The following is a 21,097-nucleotide window of genomic DNA, read 5'->3' on the forward strand; positions in this document are numbered from 1 at the left end:
CCGCCTCCTCTTCATCATCATCGTCGTCTCCATCCCCTCAGATCCCTCATCATAGTCGTCTCCATCCTCTTCATCATCATCATCGTCTCCATCCCCTCAGAGACTATCCCCACGGGCGCTCCCTCGGGCGCCTCCGCCTTCGCCGCCGACGAGCCCTCCTCCTCACCCTCTCCCTTGGCCACTCCGCCTCCTTCCGGTTGAGGTTCCGCTCGAGTGGGTGGAGGGAGTTTTGTTGTTAGGGTTCGTTGTTTGAGGTAATGCCGAGTCTTGACGAACTATGAAGAATCAAACCCTTTTTATTTGCCTTATCGGTCATACTCCCAATCTCAAATTACTTGGTCTTCTACAGGTGATTTTTATTCTTGATTCCCTTTTCCTGTTGCTCTTAAGGAAGATTTCAGTTTAGATTGATTTTTTCTGATCAGGGTTTTTCCGCTGGCCTCATGATGAGCATGTCATTTTTGGACTTGACCCATGATGCTCTGAACTCTGTTGGCTTTCTAAAGGGTAACATTTGGGTGAGGCTTATTATTATTGTTATTATTATTATTAAATTGCTGGCAATCTAGCAAGGTCTGATATTGGATTTTGGAAGTCATCACCTTCATTATGATCTGAATGATGCAACTAAAAGAGTTTGATTGATACCTTTGTATAGTTTTCTAGTAGATTCTTCTTTATATTTTTTAGTGTATAAATTAGGACTTGATGTATGACTTGGTTATGCAAATTCAGAAAGCTGAGCTATTATACTCATCTGCTTAGTTAGGACTTGATGTATGACTTGGTTATGCAAATTCAGAAAGCTGAGCTATTATACTCATCTGCTTAGTTTTCCGACTCACAAACTACATTTGTCTGTCAGATAACTAATGACCACCTTTTAGTGTATAAGTTTATTTTCACCATGCAAAACAGGCAAAGATGCTATTGCAAGTGCTCTGTGATTGTTGCAGTGTACAATTTACTTTTGGTATTATATATTTGGTGATTTGCTCGTAAAATTTCCTAGAAATAGAAGCATCATTATCTCAAATATCAGGAGGATGATCCATGGAGGGCGACAACGAAGACAAATATACAAGAGACGGAACCACAGACATCAGAGGCAACCCTGCAGTAAAAGAGAGCACAGGAAGATGGAGAGCCTGCCCATACATTCTTGGTATAGTCAATATAATTATTAGAGCCACCTTGATTTATTTTGCATCATTCTCATTATCAAGCTTATCGTTTCCTCTTCAACAAATGAATGTTGTGAAAGATTGGCATATTATGGGTTGAGCACCAATCTTGTAAGTTACAGGGAGGATATCCGGAATCAAGGCAATGCTACAATAGCCAACAATGTCAAACTGGTTGCAAGCGACTAATTAGTCAACAATTTTATTTCTGATGCTGCGTGCCCTAAATTAGGGGCTTTGTTTTGGCATTAGCCTTGCTCTAGCTATTGCATTGCACCAAGGGAGCTATCTTCTCTCTCATGTGAGCACCCCTCTTGGCACCACCATTGGAGTTGCTCTCATCACCAATAACTTCTGAAAACAAATGGGAAGTTAACAAATTAAAAAAGCGATGCAGGCTCATCACCAAGAACACCCACACAATAAGCAGATCAAAAGTCCGTTTCGTCTCAGAATAATGTAATAATAAATTCATTCGAATTTTGCTTTTTGTAGATGAAGAAATAGGAGAGCAGGGGCATGAGAAGAAGCCAATGATGTAGAGAGTGAAGGACAAGGTGAAGAAGCCAGAGATGAAGATGAAGGAGACTATTAGCAAGAAGATGCATCATGGTCATGACGACGGCCGTAGAGGATCCGAGATGAAGATGAAGGAGACTATTAGCAAGAAGATGCATCATGGTCATGACGACGGCCGTAGAGGATCCAGCAGCGCCGACGAGCACGGGTGACGAGAGTAGGCTCATGTGTCCTGCGGATAAAAACCCAGAAAAGGTTAGTTTGGGGGACGTGATTGGGGCCGTCGACGAGGATTCAGCTGCTCCTCCAGAGGGCAAGGCAGAAATAGATGCATCAGTATCTCAAATATCAGGAGGATCCAAGGAGGGCGACAACGAAGACAAATATACAAGAGACGGAACCACAGACATGAGAGGAAACCCTGCAGTAAAAGAGAGCACAGGAAGATGGAGAGCCTGCCCCTACATTCTTGGTACAGTCAATATAATTATTAGAGCCACCTTGATTTAATTTGCATCATTCTCATTATCAAGCTTATCGTTTCCTCTCCAGCAAATGAATGTTGTGAAAGATTGGCATATTATGGGTTGAGCACTAATCTTGTAAGCTTCGTGTTGGCATTAGCCTTTCTTCGAGGAATTGTTTCTGTTCCTTGACTGTGGATGGATTAGGCCACTCCTAATGTTATTTTGGATGTTTGAGACATTTTGGATATTTGAGACATTTTGGATATTAGAGAAAAATATATAACATTGAATGTTTTTCATTGTGAGATATTGAATAATCATTGTGTATGTATATGTTTTGTCTCTAAGTAAATTGAGTAAACATTGTGTATGAATATATAACATTAGATATTTAGCGAAGTATGAGAATATTTTGATTTCATTGTGAGATGTTGGAACCGTTTGATATTTAGCAAAGTATATTTTGTATGATTATCTCTAATGTTATTTAATATATAACTATTAAAATAAATAGCTCAAACGGTTGAAACCGTTTGGGCGAAAAATTACCCAAATGGTTTCAACCGTTTGGGCTAACATTTGGCCCAAACGGTTGTAACCGTTTGGACGAAAAATTAGCCCAAACGGTTGAAACCGTTTGGGCAACATCCCAAACGGTTGTAACCGTTTGGGATTTTGCCCAAACGGTTGCAACCGTTTGGGCGACCGTTGGGGATAACTCGTCCCCAACGGCTTTAGCCCAAACGGGTGTTTTACGTCGCCCAAACGGTTGTAACCGTTTGGGAGGGGGTTTTCCCAAACGGTTCCAACCGTTTGGGCTGATCTGTTTTGTACTAGTGCGCATAGAAGGTGGAGGACACTTAGGTTCCAAAATGTATTTATCATAAATTTATGAACGAAACTGCGTACAAGAGAAGAATGCATACAAACGCACAATGAGGATAAAGGTTGTTGAACTTCTTTCCTTGTCTACGTTTTCATTAATTTCGTTTGTTTTTCTCTTCTTGAGGGTATATATATGCCAATCTTTTTAAACTCAGCAAGTGCCTTGTAACAAGGTAAATTTTGAGGACTAGGATCATCGTAGTCTTCTTCTTGTGCGCAATTTCCTGAAAAGGAAGGAAACGTATAATTATCTCAATAAAGAAGGAAATATGTTTTATTTGAACATGTTATCCTGTCGTCTTGAAGGAATTACCAGAATTCGAATTGATTAAATCACTATCTTCCTATGTGTTCTCAAGATTGTTGTAAGAGTATAAACTATAACCCTCAATCCTTTTTAAATTTAAATCTTCCTTTGTCCTTTTTAAGTATGACGTTTCGGATTTTGGTGTACCAAAAAAGACCTTTGACATGATGTTAGAAAAATCCAAGTTCAATCCTACCGGTCACAAATTTAAAGCAGCTTAAAGTGAAAGATACCATAGTTTGTTAGTTTAAGTTTTAACCCAGAAAGAGGGCTCAGCTTGCAAGAAGATATCGAAAGAAGATATCAATAGTATAAAACTCCGATTGTTAACTTCAGTTTAGTCTTTTCAGGTACTTAATTTCTGATAGCATTTGATCTTAATACCGATAGGTTTCAGAAGAATTTCATGCATTTAAATTGTGTATAAGATATCCATTTCGTTCTTTCAACCCTCACCGCACTATTCATAGGACATTAGATCAACTATATCAGGATAAAATATAAAGAAGTATAAGTCATACCAACATGATAAATATATGGTTCACATTTTTGCAGTGAGCAAATATTGAGTGCTATGCTAGCTATAGATCTCTCTCATATTCTATTAATAGTATTCTATAACAGGAGTAGAAATGAAATACGCAAATCGTTTCTCATGAAATAAGAAGATAACCTAGTAGAGTTCATCTGATATAATATCCACCCATAAGAAAATGGTGCCCGGGACTTCAAGTCAAATAATTTATCCGTCACCGGGTTGCCAATTATGTAACCCCGCAACCAACTAAAAGCGCTTAGTATCATCAAGTAAGAATATTTTTGTTCTTTCATGACACACCAACTCAAAATAAAGCAATATATCATTTCTGCAAGAAGATTAATCTAATGAAGACACAAAAGTGAGGAGATAATATTTTAATTTTGGCATGCTTCATGTAATGCAGCAGATAAAACGCTTTTGACTATTTCTCTCAAAAATAAATAAATAAATAAAAGCACAAAAAGCTTTCAACTATTTCTCTTATCCTTCAAAACTAATTTCTATTTTGAAATTAGACTTGTAGGGTTTTATCTGACATCAGATTGAGTATCAGGATAAGATTGGCCAGACCATTGAGCCTTGGGCTTTGGTATGCTTTGGCCATGATTATCTAGATGATGGATATCGAAGTTCCAAAGTTGTGGATAATGCTGGGGTTGAACACACAACTATTGCTCTTCCGGATTTTGTGTCGAAAGTAAGCAAATAGGAAATCACAACAAATAAAAGAAAAACTTGCAAGAAAAAGTAATCAAACATGAGAACACCATATTTAATGAGGTTCGGCAAACGTGCCTATGTCCTCAGGAGCCACACCAGAAAACTTTGATTAATTAAAGAAGATTACAATGCTCGCAATAGGCATCTCTCTAAGATCTCTGATCTCAAAGAGCCGTCAAAACCCCTCTTTTTTCGTGTTCTACAAATCCTAAAAACATATCAAGGTATATATAGTATCCCAACCCAAAAATAGTTTCCTAAACAAATTGGGAATCTGGAAATCCCGTCGTCGGTCGACCGGTGTAATTGCATTAGTCGACCGGCCGAAACACAGATTTTTTACAGTCTGCTCATGCACGTTTCGGTCGGCTGGTGCTCTAGCGTCGGTTGATTGGTGCTCTAGCATCGGCCGACCAGTTGACCACTCTCGGTCGACTGTCAGCAAACTTTAGTCGATCAGCCAGAGCGAGTTTCCTGGGCTATTTTTCTGCAGGTGTTTCGATCGACCGGCACACGTCCATTGGTTGACCGATGCTGGGTTTTTCGGCTTCCTTGCTAAATTTGATTTAGGTTTAGGTCTTCACACTTCCAAAACCAATAATCTCCCACTTGGAGACGAAACCACCATCAATGAGCTCTCCCGAACTCCCGCCTTCTTCGCAAGTATCTTCTCCTGCCCGAAAACAATTCTTCAATCATCATCATCTCAGCGATCCCGCATATCCTCCTAGTGTGGCTCTGCCTTCATCACCTACGCGTGAAGTCTAACTGAAGTTATGCAGAACTCCAGTTTGTCAATGGTTACTATTTTCATCAACATATCCGTAGGATTTTGACTCCCTAAAAAATCTTCTCCAATTATAACTTGTCGTCCTCAATCAGCGAGCGTATGAAGTGGTAACGTATATCGATGTACATTGTTCTGACATGATATACTAGATTCTTGGCAAGGTGTATAGCAATCTAGCTATCACAATAAAGGTACGTCGTTCCCCCATTTCAGATCTAACTTTTACGGGCACCCAGTCAACAAAACCATCTCCTTGCTGGCTTCAGTCACTGCGACATACTCTTCCTTAGTCGTGGAAAATATTACTATCTTCTGCAGACTTGAGACTCAGCTCACTACTATCGACGTTAATGTATAAACATACCCCATGGTGCTTTACCTCGTATCATGATCACCAGCGAAATATGCATCCACGTATCCCCGTAGTACCAACTCCTTCCTCCTAAAACATAGTGGCATATCCATAGTCCCTCTCAAGTAATGCAATATCCACTTCACGACCTCCCAATCTTGTTTTCATAGATTGCTTGCAAACCAGCTCACAACTCCCACTGCGTAGGCCATATCTGACCTCGTGTAAACCATCGCGTACATAATACTACCAATGGTTGATGAATACGGCACTTTGCTCATGTGCTCCTTCTCTGCATATATCTTGGGTGATTGCTCCTCAAATAACTTGAATTAACTTCCAAGGGGCGTGTCGATGGACTTAGCATTCTCTATGTTGAATCTCTGAAGTACCTTCTCGATATATTCAGCCTGACTCAACCTCAACGTCCCTTCAGCTTCATCTCTACTGATTCGCATCCTAAGAATTTGTTTCGCTACACCCAGATCCTTCATAGTAAATTCCTTTGCTAATTGCTTCTTCAATTTGTTTATCTCATTTAAACATGGTTCTGCAACTTACATGTCATCAACATACAATAATAACACGATATAACTGGACTCGAACCTCTTGAAGTAGCAACAATGATCTTAATTGCATCTTCCATAGCCATTGCTCTGTATGAAGTTGTTCAACTTCTTGTACCATTGTCTCAGAGCTTGTTTCAAACCATATAATCTCATCTTGAGCCTACACAACATCTCTTTCTTTCCTTCCTCAATGAAGCCAACATGTTACTTCATGTAGATTTCTTCATCCAAGTCACCATGAAGAAAGGCAGTCTTCATATACAACTGCACAAGGTAGTGATTTTCAGCAGCTACTAAGCTTAACACCACTCTGATGGTTGTAAGATTTACGACGGGGGAAAATATCTTCATATAATCCACTCATTCCCGCTATTGGAACCCTTTAACAACTAATCTGACCATGTACCTCTTGCTTCCATCACTCTCCTACTTGACCCGGTAGACCTATTTATTATGTAAGGCTTTCTTTTGTACATGTAGTTAGGCTAACTCTCATGTCTCGTTCGAGTGGAGAGAATCCATCTCTTCTTGCAGCGTCTGCTCCCACTACTGAGATTCACTAATTTGCATAGCCTCCTCATAGCACTCCAGTTCACCACCATCTGTCAAGAGCAAATAATCTAGTGACGAAAGATATCTGGGATTCGGTTTGGATACCCTAGATGACCTTCTAAGCTCCATGTCCTAGGTAGTAGCCTCTGCAACTAGAGTTTCCTCTGTTCTTCGGTCAGAACTAACATTGTCTCTTCCATCTGGAAATTCCTACAAATCCATGTACTCGGATCCACTTGCATCCTTAGTGTTGCTCCCACTATTTTGGCTATCCTTAGTATTGTCCATGTCCGTGCACATAACCTCCTCATTGAATATCGCATCTCTGCTCCTGATGATTTTTTTGTTCTTCTCGTCCTATAGACGATACCCAAACTCATTAATATCGTATCCAAGGAATGTATATTTCTGTGACTTAGCTTCTAGCTTGTCCCTGACATGGTCACTACTATGAACATATGCCATGCAACCAAATACTCATAAATGTGAGCGATTAACCTACTTGTGACTCCAAACCTCTTCTGGAATCTAGAAATCCAATGGAACTGATAGCCCATGATTGATCAAGTAAGTTGTCGTATGTACCGCGTCCGCCCAAAACGTCTTAGGTAGACCTGCATGTAAATGCATACTCCTCGCATGCTCTGTCAATGTCCTGTTCATCCTCTCTGCAACGTCATTCTATTATAGTATCCCTGGAATAGTTCTCTCCAAATGAATCCAATTCAAAGCACAGAACCTTTTGAACTCCTTCAACTCGTATTCTCCATCGTTGTCTGATCTCAAACACTTTACCTTCAGATCTGTCTCGTTCTCCATCATGGTTTTCCACTTATTGAAGATCTCGAACACCTCTGACTTGTGCTTCATGAAGTATACTCACACCTTCCTCGAGTGATCGATGATAAAGGTGACATAGTATGCCGAACCACCAAGAGAAGACATGCTAGCTGGACCCCATATATCTGTATGAATAAGCTCTAGCTTCTGAGCTTTAGGTGACCTTTCACCCTTCTGAAAGCTAACCCTCTTCTGCTTCCAGTAGATGTAGTCTTCACAAATACCAACTTCCATTAAATCAATGATGGTTAGTTTTCCTTGTGAGTGTAGATTTTTCATTCCCTTCTCACTCATGTGTCTCTACCTATTGTGTCACAGATCTGCACTCTCCTTGCCAACTATAATTATGAGGGTGTCAATCGCATGTGAAGTGAGGTAGAGAGTTTTGTTTTGTTACCACGAGCAACCACCGTAATACCATTGGAGATTTTCAACGAATCTCTGGTGAATATTAAAATATAGCCTTCCACTCTAAGCTGGCCTACCGAAACAAGATTCCTCTTCAGCTTTTGTACGTGTCTGATGTTCTTCATATTTCACATAGAGACCTTCATCTGAATCTGTATGTCGTCTCTTCTAACAATACTAAAAGGCTCATTGTTGCCCAAGTACACTTTCCCAAAGTCCTCTACTGCATAGTTCTGAAGAAGCTTCATGTTAGCAGTAGTATAGAACAAGGCTCCCGAATTAATAATCCATGAATCGGAATCGCTGTCCATAGCAAGGTTCAATGCATCTTGCACAAGATGAGCCTCCTGCTCATTTGCATCCTTCTTTGGCACTTTACAGACTGAAAACATATGGCCCTCCTGGCCGCATATCCAACACTTCCTTTTGATAGGCTTAACCTTCAAGTTCGACCTCTTTTATTTTGACTTCGACCAATTCCTATTCTGGTTTCCCTTCTTCTGGCTTCGGCCTCTCTGTTCGAAATTTAGGGCTAAACATGAACCTTCTGATTCGGACGATTTTCTTCTAACCTCCTCGGATAGAATCATGCTAACAACCTCGCTCAGCTTCAACTTCTCCTTCCCCATCGAGTTGCTAATTACGGTCACACAACATATCTAACTATCCAGCAATTGCAATAGAATCAATAGGGCCTACAATTCGTCATCAAACATGATGTCCATAGAGATAAGTTGATCAACAATCATGTTGAACTCGCTGAGATGCAACGTGAAGGAATATCCTTCTGCCATCTTGAGGTTAAAGCGAGTCTTGATGAGATGCACCTTTTTTACGGCTGACGGTTGCTCGTACATCTTCCCGAGCTCTTCAATAAGCCCAATTGTTGTCTTCTCCTTCAATATATTATGGGTGACTGATTTAGTGAGCGACAATCGGATCTGTCCTAGAGCCTTTCGATCCAATATTTTCCAGTCCTCGTCTGATTCCTCATTCTTCTTTCCCTTAGCCTTGCCCATCAACGAACGGTAAAAATCCTTCTAGTATAGATAGTCCTCCATCTACGACTTCCAGTAGGCAAAATCTGATCCATCAAACTTCTCAATCTTTAATTTGCTTTCCTCTGCCATAGCTCTCACACAAATATTCCAAATAAAGCTTTGATACCAGTTGTTAGGGTTAAACACACAACCCGTGCCCTGTCAGATCTTGTGTCAAAAGTAAGCAAGTAGGAAATCATATAAAATAAAAGAAAAACTTGCAAGAAAAAGTAATCAAATAGGAGAACACTAGATTTAACAAGGTTTGACAAACGTGTCTACGTCCTCGGGAGCCACACCAGAAAACTTTGATTAATTGAAGAAGATTACAATGCTCGCAATAGGCCTCTCTCTTCAAGATCTCTGATTTCAAAGAGCCATAAAAACCCCTCTTTTTTGTGTTCTACAAACCCTAAAAACATATCAAGGTATATATAGTATCCCAGCCTAAAATAGTTTCCTAAACAAATTGGGAATCTAGAAATCCTGTCGTCGGTCGACTGGTGCAATGGCGTCGGTTGACCGGCCAGAACACAGATTTTTTATAGTCTGCTCGTGCACGTTTCAGTTGACCGGTGCTCTAGCATCGGTCAACTAGTTGACCACTCTTGGTCGACCATTAGCAAGCTTCGATCAACCAGCCAGAGCAAGTTTCCTTGGCTGTTTTCCTACAGGCGTTTCGATCGAGTGGCACACGTCCGTCGGTCGACCGATGATGGGTTTTTTGGCTTCCTTGCTAATTTTGATTCAGGTTTCGGTCTTCACACTTCCAAAACCAATAGATAATCAATATGTAAACCATGCATAAACACAAGAATATATAAACTTATTGTTTAGAGATTTTTCCTAGATCTTTTGGAAGGATCACCACACATCTTATCTTGATCTTTGAACAATGGTCGACGGGTGATCACAACGATATGGTGAAAAGTCCTCACAAATCACCCTACGACTAACATATAAATTATAGAATTATGAAGATGAATGAGATAATATTAGTATGTTTTTCTATTTCTCTCTTTAATCTCTACGTGAGTGCATATTATGTACGGAACTATCTCATCCTTCAAGAAACAACAGGCAAATTAGTAGATACTCATAACAACCTTTCCTGAAAGCCCAATGCCTCTAATGGTACAATGCCTACCCTCAATTACTGGTGGTCATCTATAAGGGCTCACACACTATGGGAGCAAGGATCCATCCCTCGCCCTCCTTATATCCAACCCAAGAACATGTTGTATGTCATTCTCCCTGCGAGCATACATCATTAAATGAATACCGTACAGACCCAAGTTCTATTACCCTATAATGAACTTGTCTGGCCATTACTGCCCTACGATATGGTTAGGATCTCCAGACAAGCCTGCACCCCATGCGCCAGGTCAGACCCCTAGTCTGGCTGATAATAAATAGTAAAGTGGATGTGGGGTTTCAAATTCGATCTCTTCAACATATAAGTGTTTGCGTCAGGAACAAATTTCTTTGTAGCTTCCATTCAAATGTTTTAACAGAAATAATTGAATGAGGTATACAGGCATAAATTTCCTCTTTTTACAAAGAAACAAAATTCGTGCTAAACACATGCAGAAACTTCTACGTAGTAGCCTCTGCTTGCGTGGGATCTTTGTCTGTGCTGGGAATATGTAAGCTGTAGACAACCGAATCAGCGTTCTAAGCCAGAAATGAAGAAGGTTGAAAGTTGATGTTTCGTCGTGGAAACAAGAACTGAAGTGAATATCTTAGCGAAGTAAGATGAACACTCTTCTCGAGATCAAATCTAAGTTTAAACTCAAGGAAATACTAGAAGGCTTTGAGGATGCTTGAAAGTGGATGAATAACTCTCTCTTGCTCTCAAAGTTTGCCAAATGCTCGTCTCTGCTTCAAGATTATCGTCCCCTTTTTCAGTAGTGTGTAAGGGAGGTATTTATATCCTTTGGAAGCTATAACCATCGAATAAAAGTTGAAATAACTGGTGGTCATTACCTCCTTTAGGTGAGACAATGTTTACTATCTCGGCTAAAGGAGGCAGTTTTAGCCATTTTGTAACTACCATCCCACCACTTTAAGCACATTAAATGCCATGTTTCTTTAGGGTAGTGGCATATTTTATGGCTATAACCATCCATTAACATTAATGAATGTTTCCCAACAGCTATGGAGCCACGTGGCACCCATAAAACTCAACAAAACCGTCAGAAAATAGGAGAAAATGTCTCGCAGTTGGCAAGACAGCTCTCACTGTCTCGCGTATCCATGATAGTCTACACTGTCTCGGACACACAAGACAGTGGAGACTGTGTCACCAACTATGAGACAGCTCCGAGCCGTTTTCTGCATTGTTTTGCATTCTTTGTTGCTTCCTTTTGCTTTGGCTAGTCCTCTCTGACTTAGATGATGATGTTCTTTTTCTTCTCTTCGTCTTGAGCTAAGTTTGGACCTGTAGGTAATTTTTGACACCCACAGATACCCTCCATAATGTTTTTAGCCTCCTCAGTATTTTATCTAGGAGTATGAAATACTTTGGACAAGATAGGTCCTGCTTTTGCTCAACGATAGATTGTGTAGAAGGTCCCATGAGTGGCTTTGGTTTCTTAACTTCTTTAGTTTTCAGCTTTTTCAGTATTTTATCGAGAAGTCGAAAATACTTCTGGTATTACAATATCGCTGACCATGGTCGAAATCTAGAAATAAAGTTGATTGTCTCGCATATCCGAGATAGTCTACACTGTCTCGGACACACGAATCAGTGGAGACTGTCTCACCAACTGTGAGACAGCTCTGAGCCCTTTTCTGCATTGTTTTGCGTTCTTCGTTGCTTTCGTTTGCTTTGGCTAGTCCTCTTTGACTTAGATGATGATGTTCTTCGTCTTCTCTTCGTCTTGAGCTAAGTTTGGAACCTATAGGTAATTTTTAACGCCCACAGATACCCTCTCTAATATTTTTCAGCCTCCTCAGTATTTATCGAGCAGTCTGAAATAATTTGGACAAGATAGGCCCTACTTTTGCCCAACGTTGGATTGTGTAGAAGATCCCATGAGTGGCTTAGGTTTCTTAACTTCTTTAGTTTAGCGCTTCCTCGGTATTTTATCGAAGGGTCTGAAATACTTTTGGTATTGTGATATCGCTGACCATTGTTAAAATCTAGAACTAAAGTTGGTGTGTTGACTTTTGAGAAGTTGAATTAGCTCGTGTTGTCGAGTTGACGCTGAACTGATCATCTTTGTCAGGAGCACGTAGCTGAATGGTAGTTGGACTCCCAGAGATAATTTTGGAATGAACCCATCACAATGTGTATTGGACTCTCGAAGGCAATTTTGGAATGAAACCATACAACGTGTGTTGGATGTTGGCGTAACTGCTGGAACATCGCCGAATATTAACTTCTGTTGTGGTGTAACCACTGTTTATACTCATACGTAGCTGGAGTCTACACAGTTTAAGATCTTAAGACGTTAGAGCATGGGGAAGCAATTTATACTCATACACTCATCGGAGTTTTAAGGAGCAGTTTAACCTCATATACCAGTCGGAGGTTCACGAAGAAGCAGTTTATAGTCGTATACTCATCGGAGTTTATAAGAATCAGTTTAACCTCATATACCTGTTAGAGGATTCATGGAGAAGTAGTTTATACTTGTATACTCATCGAAGTGTAGTAAATATACCGAAAACATGTATCGGACGCACATCGAGTCGACCCTTTATGTGAGACATGTTAGACCCTAGAGGGGGGGGGGGGGGGATTAGGGTCTTATGCTAATCTAATCTGATTTTATACCAATTAAAATTAATTAATAAGTTATCCTAGTAAGTATGAAATACAACAATGTATATAAGCTAGGATAAGCAATATGAACAACAAGATATATCCTAACAAAGAGATATATGCAATGTATGTGCAAGGTGAACAACAAGATATATCCTAACAAAGAGATATATGCAATGTATGTGCAAGGATATATATAAACTCAAGGGTAAACAATCTAAACTAGATAGTGGGCAATATTATCAACAAGTAATATACAAAGGCGATATAAGATATGAACATAAAAGTAAGTGCGCCAATGCAATCCAAACAAACAATATGATTACGGAGTTCGGTCCCCACGACCTACGTCTCCGCTCCTCACCTCGAGGAGATCTCCACTATCACAACCGGGTTTTCTACGTTCACCCGAACAACGTTTACACCTCACAATACAATCACTATGTAATCACACCTCACACACTAAGTGTTGGTCCTAGCCCGTGTCCTCCTCCTCAAGTGCTTGGTTATAACCTCTCCCTAGGCACGTCAACCGACGCCACTCCTCTTGGATTCGATCCCGTCTCTCACCACACACTTCTCTCGGTGTACAAGTGTATTACAAGTGAATCCTCACAATTAGGCACAATATAAATCAATTGATTGTTCTCTAAACAAGATGAGAACTCAATTAAGCTCACTCTTAATGTCACAAACCCACAATCCTAAATTATACTATGAATGTAAATACAATAAGCTCAATAGGTTGTGTGTGAACAAAGAGATAAAACAATATAAACTCAATATGAAATCTAGCTTATGAAATTAAGAACAAACTTATAAAATGCTAGAATTGAGTTTAAGGAAACTTCTCTATAGATGACAAGAGAGAGGGAGAAGAATGAATGCTCAAACACCAAGGATGATCTCCACTTGCTCTTGTGAAATTTACTCCACAAATCAAACTCTTGTAAAAGCTTAAAAGCTTTTTAAACAAACACTAAACCCTTAAACAAAACTTGTAAACCTCTTAAAAACTTTTCTCTTGTTAGGTGGGAGAGGTAAATGCAATGGGGTATTTATAATAACCCAAGACATCAGCCAAAATCCTAAGAAAATGACAAAAACAGCCCCAGCAAACAGCTCAGAAAATAACCGTTGGAAAAGCAACGGATCTATTGTCGGTCGACCAGAAATTTCGTCGGTCGACCGACGGAGAGCAAAAACACGAAGAAGCAGTTCTGGACCATCGTCGGTCGACCGATGCGGTCGACCGATGGAGCTCTCGATCGACCGGACCGGTCGACCGACCAACTCTCTGGACCATGCTAACGAAAGAACAAACGAGCGGTCGACCGGATCGGTCGACCGAAAACTGATATGCAGAAGAAACAGGTTTCAGAAGCTGATTTAAAACACTGTTTAAAAATATCAAATAAATTCTAAAAAATGTAAAACTTTGGGGAATGATTGTAGACATAATAATAAACATGCTACAGTAAAATATCATCATTTTACAAAATATTCCAAAACATGAAAATATGAGATACTTGAATTTTGATGTTTTGACATAAACCAACTTTTGAAACTTTGTGAAATGTTTTTATAGACTTAGTAAAACATGTATAAACTGATATTCAAGTCTATAAACTAAGAATACAATATTTTCACAAAATTGCATATTCTATGCAATGTTTTCAAAAACACAATAGAAAATATGAAATATATAATTTCATATATATAAGCATGAAAACCCAAAACATATGCATGTATATATATATATATATATATATAGAAACCAAAACTTGTGTATATATATATAACTATATATATACGAAGAAACCAATAAATATGTGTGTATAGATATTGAGCTTAGAGTATATAACACACATAATATAAAATCTAAAACTACATTACCCAAGCAATCTTGATCTTCAATTAAGCTTGACTTGGTACACTTGCGGATGAAGCTTGAACTTGATCTTTAACTTGAATTGTACGTTACTTCACTCCACAATTCCGCCAACCTCCATTTGATATGATTTTTATGGCGCAATCCATCCATCCTCCAACAACGTTGTTTGTCTACAATACATAGGAATGCACAAACACTAGACAAACAATATTAGTAGTAAATTGTTTGTAAATCATCATCAAAACAAGAAGGCCAACAAGACAATCTTTTCAATCTCGCGTGAGCAAGACAATATTGACTGTCTCGTGTGAGCGAGATAGTATCGACTGTCTCGCGATATGTCGGGTCTAGGCTTTCTTAAGTCTGGATCTTCGGTGTTTTAGGCTATGTTTGCCCGCTCATTTAAGTTTGAAATCCTTGCATGAACCCTATAAAAGAGTTCTCAAATCTTCTTCTCCCCTTTAGCCTCCAATCTTGATAAAAAAATGAGTTTTCATCTAGGGTTTCGGATACATTTCTCAGGTTCTATCTCTTTCCTTGGTTCTTTCTTCACCGAGGCTTGGTTTACTTTGATCCTTGGTAAAAACCGAACCCATAGCTTGAATTTTTGATTGTTTCTTGAGTTTTGTTTGATTTTAACCACGAAACCCTAACTTTTTTTCTAGGATTTTCAATCAAAATCCACTTTTCCACTATGTCTCCCAAGAGATCAAGGGTTCCCAAGGGTAGATCTACTGCTCAATCATCTGAGAGAGAGGAGGCCACTGCTGTGTCCTTTGGAGGTGAGTTTTTACGCTTTTGTCCATTCGAAAGTTAGGATTTTGAATATGTATCCTCGTTTGTTCTCCTTCGCGAGGCATTCAGGAAGAGTCGGTATCCTCCTTTGCGGGGATCGACGCTTAATAGATGTGTTTTGCTTGGTCAAAAAACATCCTAAGACAAAAGTGATAGCTTTATGCTACCTCGCAATTTGTAAGACAAGGTATATTGTCCCGTTGTTTGTGGGACAGTGTATGTTGTCTCTCATGTGAGATAGTTACGGTCGTCTCCCCAATCACAAGTTAGTGACTCTATCTCGCGAATTTGTAAGATGAGTTCAACTCCTCATTTTGCCTTAGAACTTCCTATAACTGCTTCCAGCAAATCCTCATTTGTATGTTGCATTTGATTTCCCGCTGATGGTGTTTTCTTCTCATGTGGTGAGTGGTCAGAGCGGCGTCGCTTACGCCTCTTCTGATGAGATGCCTCTTATCAATGAGGCTCCTAAGTTTGATATAAACGGGCGGGAGGAGATCCCTAAGCTTGTATGGGAGGGGAGTCATCGTACACTACGACGACTAATCATAGATGCACCACTCACGAAGGATCCAAAAACTACTCAATCTCTGAGGAAGATCAATTACATGTTCAGTGATTATGTTGAGGATCCCGACATTCTTATTTGCGGAGCAGAGTAGTGGTTGAATGAATATGACGGGAATTTTAGATTTCTTCCTCCGATTCCTCATCATTACTCCTTGACTCATTTGAGGAAATTAGTCGTGACACCGGAGATGTCATGGCGCTTGACTGAGGACCAAGAGCGAGTTCATTGTTGGTTTATCAGTTAGAGTAAAACTTTGGGCTCGAATGATAGGAATTATATTCATGGACTTCACCCTGGAGTGTTAGGACAGGACGAAGTGCCACAAAATGAACTGCTGATAAAGGCAAACACCGTAAGGAATCACCTTGCTAGGTTAGGTATGGAGCTACACATCAAGGGTTACATGTGCTATGGTTAGATCCACTCGTCTGCAGATAAGTGGTGAACGAGGATGATAAGTTACATGCTCAAGCGATGGGGCAATGAGTTGATTGAGAAGGGGTTGTATATCCGCATCCGTGCCAGTATGTATGGCCTCTCCATCAGTGTGAATCACTTCTTTGCACTACCCAAGATTTACAACCCGGATACCAACACCTTCCTTACCAAGAATGGAGAGTTGGAACTTCCTCTCTATGAGATGATAAAGGTCTCGGGATTGCCTATGGAGATATATCATACCAGGAGTATTTCCCCACTAACCGCCAATTGAGTCAGATGAGGATGGCTGGCTCTGCGTGATACGACATATTGTGAGAACTCACTTATCACTATCATATTGCCATGGCAGCTATAGATGTCAAGGACAAAAAGAAATTCCCTCAACTCAGCCTGAAGAAATTCACCGACTATTTATTCAAGCACCTTGAAGATCATTCTGGCCATGAAGTCTGCAAGTTGACTCCTTTGACTCCTTCTGAGATTAACAAATTGATAGAGAAGATCAGTGCTCAGTCTTACACTACTCACACGGCTGAGGGCAAATTTCCATGAGTAACCAAGTTCGAGACCTTCTTGTGGCATGCGCAGAGGCAGATCCAGATGACAACTCTCTTGGCAGAGTATTTAGCTATTTGGCTCAAGGAGTACATGGTGCCGTACTAACCCTTTGATGCGTTGTTGATCGAAGTTTTGTTTCTGACCGTTGAGCTGGAGGTTAGACGTAACCTTTCTCTGCTTCCCACCATGGTCGTTGGTATTCATAGCGGGTTACGACATTTGGTTACCAACTTTACGCAAGAGAGAAGAAAGCCTTCAAGTGACATCCCTACCTCCAAGATCGAATTGTTGTACACTTATCTTATGGCGTGGCTCGTCCTTCACCAAAGCGATATGATGAAGGTGCCCAGAGTTGTAGATATGGATGTCCCTTTGTTTCAAATCCTAGAGGAGTGCAAGTGGGAAGCTCGCCAGTGGCATGAAGTGACTCGGCAATTCCGAGGCCATAAGTGTTAGGAATTTTTCAAGTTTTTCCCCAATTCTCTGGCCACTACAACGAGCTGCTGGTTGATGAGGAAGAGCCTAAGAAGAGTTGAACTGTTTTAGATGTGGACTGCTTCCGCTGGCTAGTGAACATCCGCCCTGGTTATCTTATTTTTCGAGTGAAGAACACTTGTAGCCTCGAGTCTTATTTTCCCTGTTAGTTTGCCCGACAATTTGGTTATGATCAATTGTATATCGGGAACCCGAATAGGAGATTGAGGGTTCACGGAGGCCTTATTGATGGAGCCTGAGCCTAGTTCTGGAGCATAGCAGGTTGCATGGGTGCCAGATTTAGTTTTCATACCGCAGATCCCTAGTTACAAGTCATTTTCCTATGCTACAAGTGGCTTATTGTTGCTAACGCACCCACCAAAAATAAGAGGATCTCAGAGTTGGAGGCCAAGTTAGCCTCAAAACTTGCAGCTGAGGCTGTTCGAGGAGTTGTGTCTTCTCAGTAGGGGAAGGAGCCCGCTGAGTCTGAGGAGAGAGAAGAAGAACCCTTCACGGACGTAGATTAGCCATCCGAGGAAGAAGCTGAGGCCGGAGGTGAAGGCACAGAGGTAGGGGTGACGAAGAGGAAGCTGTGACAGACCTCCCCGCTTCTTTCTTTTCAAAAGGAAGTGGTGTGAGTTCACTCATCGCTCATAGAACTCATCGTTTCAACCAGCCCAAGTCTTCAGAAGCTCCAAAGAAGCCAAAGGAGAAGGTTATCCTTTCATATCCCTACAAATTGACAAAATGACAGTAGAAATTCAAAGCGGTGATGAAGAAGAAGCAGAGCCTGTTGAAACTAGGCTCGTTCACAGAAAGAGGTCTCGGCCTTCAGTCCAAGCTCAAGCTCAAGTTTTCCCCAAGGCTGAGCTACGCACCAAATTGCGGCAGGAGAGACCAGTCACTTTGGAGGAGTGAAGACCAATAAAGAGGCTCTAGAAAGTTGTGCACAAGTCACACACTCCACTACTTACTTCTGAATAAGAGCCAATCAACGATATTCCCATTGAGGAAGGAGGTAATATTTCGCCCTTACATCGCTTTCAATACTTCATTTTCAAAATCATTGAACATATCTTTAATTTTTCGTTCATAGGGGTCGCGAAGTAGATGAAATTCCATATGACCCCGCCTCTCAAAGGAGAAGGTTATCCTTTCATATCCCTACAAATTGACAAAATGACAGTAGAAATTCAAAGCGGTGATGAAGAAGAAGCAGAGCCTGTTGAAACTAGGCTCGTTCACAGAAAGAGGTCTCGGCCTTCAGTCCAAGCTCAAGCTCAAGTTTTCCCCAAGGCTGAGCTACGCACCAAATTGCGGCAGGAGAGACCAGTCACTTTGGAGGAGTGAAGACCAATAAAGAGGCTCTAGAAAGTTGTGCACAAGTCACACACTCCACTACTTACTTCTGAATAAGAGCCAATCAACGATATTCCCATTGAGGAAGGAGGTAATATTTCGCCCTTACATCGCTTTCAATACTTCATTTTCAAAATCATTGAACATATCTTTAATTTTTCGTTCATAGGGGTCGCGAAGTAGATGAAATTCCATATGACCCCGCCTCTCACGGCTTCATTCCTTTCCGAGGAGCCATGCTTCACTCAACAAATGTGTGAAGCCATGAGTGAAGAGCCCCTGGATACTGAGGCTGACATGGATACTGGGGTCCTGCTTGATCCCACTGCTAACGTCACCCCGACGGCCTCCAGCATATGTATATTTATTATAGATACTAACTTATTCGAGTAGTTGTCTAGAGAGTTAAACAATTCTGAATTTGTGCCTCCTTTAATCATTTCTGTGCTTCATGCTCTTTTAGAGAAATTAAAGAAAGTAAGTACAAGTGCTGGAGTTGCGGAACCTGCTAAAGCAGCTGGAGGTGAAGTTGATTCCTACTTGACTTGGATTCCTACTTTCTCCTTTTGTGCTCAAAATTCAACTTTTTCTATAGATGTTATCATGGAAGAATCAGCTGAGGAGGAGGATGTTCATGATGCTGATGTCGGGGATTTTGATGAGCATGACCTTGATCAGATGATAAGCCTCTCTGAAGTTGATCACAAATTGATTTCCGCTATGTTATCAGAACCGTGCTAAGGTGAGGCTGTAGGACCAACCGCTGAAGTTGGTTCATCTACGGGAATGCGTCTTACTCCAAAGTTGCTTTTACTCAGTCATTAATTTTGAATAATCATATGAGAGTTTTGATTGTAGGACCAGCTCCTGGTGCTGATACGACTACAATCTTGGAGGCTACAGAACAGCCTCAAGACCTTGGTATCTTGAGTTTAAGGCAAGAAGCTGTTGAAATCCAACCATCTTCTCTTCAACTTGAAGCTGTTGTCCCCTCAAACCCGATGGTTATGGAGGCTAGCCTCGCTGCTCAAGCTGTAAGGCCAACTGACGAAGCTAACGCATCTATAACCGTTATATCTGAACAAACTCTAGTCACTCGTGAAGCTGAGTTAGCGAGGCTAGGACAATAACGCCAAGCTGAAGGATCTTCTACTGGCATTAGTATGTTCTTTTCCATAGTTACCTTAAAGTTCCGAATATTAGAACCACCCTTACCAACTTTTGAGTGCTTTCTTCTCCTTATTTTATTGCAGCACCTTCATCATCTTTGTATAATACCATCAAGGCGTTGATGTCAAACGACGATCCATATAGGGTTGTAATCTACACGGAGCTCTACAGCTTCACTTCCTTCTTAAACATGATGATCGACAAGATCCTTCACAAGGGTTGTCCTTTGACCATTCATTCGAGCTCTTGACCGTCAGGTGATAGAAATTAGGGAAGAAGGATACACAGATCTATCCGATTCCATTGTCGTGGACTTGGCTCACTTAGAGCAGGAGCTCCAAGAAATGAAGGAACTTCAGACTACTGGTGCCTCCTCATATGTAGCTACGCATATGGAATCAAGGCTGAAAGCATGGCACGACACATTAGCATCTGCTGGGCTTGAGCTCCAAAAACAACGGGGTCATGTAATGTAGATGGAAGTAGTTCTTTCCAAGAAGGTGAAAACCAAGGCTCACTAACTTCAGTCTCCAGCATCAAGCTGTGAGGAAATATCTAGCCTCGAAAGAGCTCTTGAATATGCTAAGGATGCTCATAGCATCCTAGAAAGCAAATTTACCGGTGTGGAGAGAGCCCAAGCGCAAATGCTCGAGAAGTTGAAGCTTGAGAAAGAAAAGTTAGCTAAAATGGAAATGAGGTTGCAAAGGCATTGACCACCACTGAGGACTCTCTAAAATTTGATCTGAAAGTGGAGCTTGAAGAAGCCTACGTGGAGAAGCTTTTGAAACTGGAAAAGCAGATGCGCTGTTGCAAATTGTCTATAGAGTGACGCCATTACTTTTGTATCTTTTTGATTTCATCTTATGAATAAAATGATCTTTTTTTTTATTTT

The 21,097-nt window shown here is 40.7% G+C and overlaps 1 long non-coding RNA gene across 1 annotated transcript; it reads left to right on the top strand.

The window, feature by feature from the left end:
• LOC109824590 lies at positions 426-1,817 on the top strand. The gene is made up of 3 exons (XR_002242685.1): positions 426-518; positions 1,013-1,165; positions 1,680-1,817. It is a non-coding gene; the product is annotated as an uncharacterized LOC109824590 (long non-coding RNA).

Source organism: Asparagus officinalis, chromosome 9 (genome assembly GCF_001876935.1).
Source record: "Asparagus officinalis chromosome 9, Aspof.V1, whole genome shotgun sequence".
Lineage (NCBI taxonomy): Eukaryota > Viridiplantae > Streptophyta > Magnoliopsida > Asparagales > Asparagaceae > Asparagus > Asparagus officinalis.